Here is a 6000-nt window from a genome sequence, read left to right as displayed (position 1 = left end):
AGAATATCTGATATGCAACCCTAGAGGGGTTGCAACCCACAGGTTTGAGCACCACTGATCTAGAATGTAACGAAGTGTCAGTAAATGTATGTGTGGCCATTAAAATTCTATCAGAACACATAGCTTGTAGCTTTAAATAAGGGAGTGTATCAGTTTTAAATATCTGCTCATTACATCTGCCAGCTAAGGGAATTATGACATGAATTGTCAAGACATGAAAGAAAACAGAAGGCAGCAATTGGAATGCTAATAAATCATTATGTTCTTATGACTGTTTACAGAGACACGGGCTTCTTTTTATCACTGATCAACTAGTCTTTGGAATAGGAGGGTGGAGGACAGCTTGAGTTACTAAGTCATTTCCACTGTATATATTAAGACCTTCAGTTTTAACAAACTACTTAAAAGCAAATATAGGTTGCTTATCCAAAGTTATTAGGGGAAAAAATGTTTCTAAAGTTCATGCTTGATATTCTGACAGCTGAGATGTATTATTTCAGATGTCTAAATGTAGCAGGTAATCTCCCTTGGAGTGGAAGAGGGAGGGGCTGCATAACTGACATTTGATTTTGCAGTGGCTTTGAGTCATGTCTAGAGCTGTTTGACTTGTCTTTACATAACAACAATAATGACAGGGGACACATATGTTTTTGTGACTATGATTCACTCAGTGCATGCTGGCAAATGCTATACTGTACAGTACATTGCTAAACTCTTAGTCAAAGAGGGTTTACCTACTTTTATGTAACCAGTGCTTATGACATAGGATAGGCTCAGAAGCAAGTGGAAGATGAATGATTAATTAATTAACATGACAAGAGTAAAGTAGAGCAGAGTTTTCATTTAATATAAATTCCAGGCAACTACTCCGTGCAATTAATGGGAAAATTAATAAAAGATTAACTTCTTGATAAATAAAATCTTATTGCAATTGAGTTTCCAGTAATTGAAAAGTGCCTTCTATCAGGTCGACCTGCCGCCAGATGGCAACCATAAATTCAGCACAAGATGTAAAATACAAGAATCTGAAGGCACTGAAAGGTTTGAAAGAAGCTGGAAATACATTAACACTTGAAAGAAGGAAATGATGCATTGCAATTCCTGTTTGACACAAATATTTGTCTATGGGTGGGCCTTAGTCATGGAAGAGAATTTGGGAGACCATAGTAACTGGAGAAGGAGAAAAGCAACATTGGACAGGAAGAAGCATGGCCATGACATGGACAGGGTATTCTGTAGATAAACTTGACCCAAACGGGGTTCATTCCATTACTATGTGTGCACAGAGAAGATACCAGATAGGCCAGCTAAGCCAAAAAGAACTAAACAGAATTTTCAGTTGCTCCATTGCAGAAAAAACAAAGTTGGTGATCCACCTGAAGTCAAATTAATTGCTTGCTTTAAATCAAAAACAGGGCTTGGGATGGACCCAACATTTCTAGACTGAAAGAGAAACAGGACGATGTCACTAAACACAATTTATTTTAAAAGGACCCAGTAGTAATTTAAATGTAATTAACTCCCAAAAGCTCATAGGGAACGAAACTATTAGGAGACAGAAGTTGATATCAGGGACTGGGATAATTCTGTGGCAGGCCTAACCATACCTTTGTTTGAAGGAATATGGACCTTGGGAGTATAGATTAGAAAAGTATTTGAATGCTGTAAGGGTTACTTAATGGGCCATACTAATTGGGACATGGAAGACAGTGGTGCTGAGTGTGATTTGATGAACTTTGGGGGCCTGGCTCAAGAGGTTTCAGAAGGGAAGAATAGTAATATGTAGCCAGAGTTCATTCTTGTGCTATTTTGGTAAACTAATGTGACGTCTTCTTGCCCTTATCCGAAAAGTCTACCTGAGGCTAAAGTGAAGAGTTTTTGATTAATTCCATTGGCAGAGAAAAATCTCAAAACAGACTAGGATGGACTCTGTCGTGTGGTTACTAGTGTTCATACTTATAAAGGTTTACAATGAAAACAAGCAAGCTGAGGAGGGTAAATTACAAAATGTACACTTTGGGAAGGAAGTGAAAGAGAGCTGAGTCCTGTGTTCAATACCACCAGGTTAAGGACCAATCCTTGATTGCAGTTTGTGTTTGGACCCAGCTTTCCCACTATGTCCCCAATATGGCGAACATAGCTCAAGAAGAGCGATGCCCAGGGTTGCGGAGGCTCTTCAATGGACCAGAGAGAGGAATGCTACTTTCTGCCTTCTCCTGAGGATGTGGACAATTGAATTCTGAAATTTCCCATTGTCAAAACTGAGAAATAAAAAGTAAACAGGAAGTGCTGGCGTGTGTTGCCTTGGATGACATTTACAGGATTTGCTCCTACAGTGGAAGTCAGGCAGGGTCAAGAAGACCTCGAGAGAAATAAGTGTAAGACATGCTCGTTCTTTGCTGTTCCTTCCCCCTCAGATTTGTATCTGTCGAAATTGTTTGGCTTTTGTGAGAATATCTGTTACTTTTGGAGCGATTAAAGATGTTTGTTCTTTTTTTGGCAACTATGATCACTTCCAAACTCCACAATGTAATTTTGTCTTCTTTTAGAACAAATAAGAAAATGGCACATGGGTTGAAGAGAGGTGGGGTGGTTTTGTGATTTTGTTGGAGCTCCCCAAACTCTTGATTTGTATCTAGATAATTCTTTGGTTTGAATGTGATTTACCCCAATTCCTCAGGTACTGAAATGTTTATTTCAGTTTGGGGCTGTGGGGCTGTGGGGGAGTGGGATTTAGATCACAGTACATTGCCCTCCAAGTTAATTAAGGTAGGCATTGACAGACTGTTTTACTACTTTATAGAGTGTTTTGTTGTTTGTTTGTTTGGTTTGGTTTGGTTTTGAGACAGGGTTTTTATGAGTAGGTTTTCCCTATTAAACCGCAATAAGGGTTTCTCTTTAGCTTTGGAACCTGTCTGTAGACCAGACTGACCTCGAACTCACAGAGATCCACCTGCCTCTGCCTCCCAAGTGCTGGGAATAAAGGTATGATCCACCACTGCCCGCCATTAGAATGGGGTTTCAAAGAGGTCTTGGGAACACCCCTTTATTCTCTTCCACATATGTACCTACCACTGTGATACCATGTGTCATCAGGCCACCACCAGAGCTGCACAGATGCCATCATCATGGCCTCGAACCTTCAGAGCTATGAAATGTGAACTTCTTTTCTCTATAAAGTACTTAGGTACAGTTATCTTATTATAGTAACACAAAAGTACCAGCATAGATAATATAAGTGATGGCATGAATGCCAGATGAATAATTTTGGTTGGTTGCACTTATATTATCTTCAGAGCATTAACTTATTTTTATTTAATTATTATCAACCAAATATCAAATAGAGCCTTTGAAGGAAACAATCTCCACATGACTTGTGTCTTTACTGTGGCCATCTTGATTGCAGAATTTGCATCATATGAAGGGGTAGAAATATTTATCACAGATGAATAAGGTGGACACAAAGTTAGCAACCACGCTTTACACTGAAATGCAACTGTCTGAGGATTTCCTTGAGCGTCAGCAAGGATATCTAGAATTTGTCTCATTATCGAATTCTGTCGTCCAGGACCTCCAAGTTATTTTTTTTTTTTTAGAACAATCCTTCACCTTACATTCTTATCTTTGTGTTTTTACTCATAAGACAGCTCATATGACATCATGACAATGCTGAAGAGACTATCTAATCCTGAAATCCTGGAGCATCCTTGAGTCAAAATTCAGAGAGAAAAATCGGAGAGCCTTTGTTTACATCATCTCAAGCCCCATTAGTTTCATTTCAAGTTTTATTGGTATTTGTTTGTTTTGGATTTGGATTTTTTTGTTTGCTTGTTTTTTGGTCTGTACATTACTGAAGATCATATGTGTTCTGTCCTGATGAGGTTTGAGAAAGTAAGCAATGGAATTATAAGAGCATCTGAAAATATGATTGGGAAAAACTTACCTGGCCAGACATCATGCTATTTAATTTTTCTTAAAAATATTTAATGTAAAACAGGCATGGTGGTGTGCACATCTGTAAATCTAGTCCTTGAGAGGCAGAGACAGGAGAATCAAGCATTTGGGGCTATCCTGGGCTACATAATAAGTTCTAGGCAACCCTGGGCAATGTGCTGAAACCACCCCCATCTTAACAAAAACCAAGACACCAGCAATAAATATATATTGCTTTAATTAATGGTATACAATTACATCAAACTATCCATTCACATTTTACTTTTGTATTCATATCCTATATTAAAATTTAACTTAACCAGAGTTGACCTCTGTTGAAGTATCTCTTAATTTTAAGATGCTTTCATCCAGTCTCACAGCTTTCCTTCTCGTATTTCAGAAATAACATTCAGGACTTTCAGTGATGTATAAGCAATAAGGAAAAGAACATCAGAAACACTGAATATATCTAAGGCAGTGTTTAGAAATAGATTTCTTCTAATGTTCTATATTCACAGGGAAAGCTGTGAGGTGCATGTAGGTCACTTAGTCATTGCATATTTGGACCTTCCACTGAGCTTACAAATCTCTGGTATTTGAATGTTCACTCTTTGAAGACATCTCTTTTCAGAAGACACCATTAAAATAATTACACTTTTGTGTAATTTCTATTGTTAGCACTTTCGGGATACATCAGCCCCCCTCCCGTGTGTGTGTGTGTGTGTGTGTGTGTGTGTGTGTGTGTGTGTGTAATAGGTTCTTACACAAGCTAAGCAAGCACCCTACCACTGAGCAATGTCACCAACCTTCTTATTTTTATTTCTTATTTTGAGATGGGGTCTGTCCTAGTTGTCCAGGTTGACCTTAGACTCACTCTGTACCCCTGTGTACTAGGATTTTTCTGTCTCAGTCTTCCAGGTATTGAAATTACAGATCTGTGCCACCATATAACTCACTTTGAACATAACACCATGCATGCCATTATAGGGGTTAAGTTACCTGTTCTTTGAGGAATTTATCTTATAAAGTATTATTATAGGGTTGGAGAGATGGCCCAGTGGTTAAGAACACTTGCTGTTCTTCCAGAAGAGATGGAAGCAGAGGGCCTAAGTTAGTTCCCAGAACCCATCTTAGACAACTCAAAATGCCTGCCACTCTATCTCCAGAGTTTCTAGTGCCCCTGTCTAGCCTGTTTGGGCACCTACACACACACACACACACACACACACACACACACACACACACACACACGAATAAAACTTTTTAAAGTATTTCTATAGAGCAAGGCTTAACCAACCATCAACTAGTAGATATTTTATGTGCTGCTAAAATTCTGTGATAGGTACATTAGAAAACTGCCAACAAACAGCAGAAATTGACTTGAACAAACACAGATTTCATTAGCAACCAACAAGAGAAAATTAAAGTGGGACTAGGAAGCCATCCAAAATTGACCTCTCTGGACTGTTTCATTTGTTCAATTTATACCACGTCAGGTATCCAGTTCACTATAGACTATCATAAGCTTCTAGAAGATGTGCATTGAGCACTTAGGCTTCACAGGCAAAACAGAATCAGAGTCCAAGGCTACTGACTATGGATTTGACTATTTCTTTTATGAACATATTCATTGTCTTGTCTGAATTTCTAAGAATTCTCCAAGAGAAACAAATAAAAAAGGAATTTTGATGCTTTTGTGAGAGTAATACAGAAATTACTGTTGCCATTTTGGATGAGAAAGGAGATTTTATACAATTAATTTTCAACAAGTTATTTCAATTGATTTTTTTAAGAGAAAAATCACCACATTATAGCCTTTTCATAAACATACATGCAAAACACTGGAAAACTAAGTGTACAGATATAATAAAATAATGATAAACCATGGCAATGTGGAGTGTAGAACTGGTTTTATATTCAGAAATCAATAAATGTAAATTGTTATATTGACAAAATAAAGACTCAAAACCATAGGATATTCTCAATAGATATATAAAACACACTTGGAAAAAGACAAACTTTTAATTTAAAAATTTACAAAATAGATATTTAACTAAACTAGAAATC

This window comes from Phodopus roborovskii, unplaced genomic scaffold (assembly GCF_943737965.1).
Source record: "Phodopus roborovskii unplaced genomic scaffold, PHOROB, whole genome shotgun sequence".
In the NCBI taxonomy this organism is placed as follows: Eukaryota; Metazoa; Chordata; class Mammalia; order Rodentia; family Cricetidae; genus Phodopus; species Phodopus roborovskii.
The sequence above is the reverse complement of the archived record's forward strand: the minus strand, read 5'-3'. Positions refer to the sequence as shown.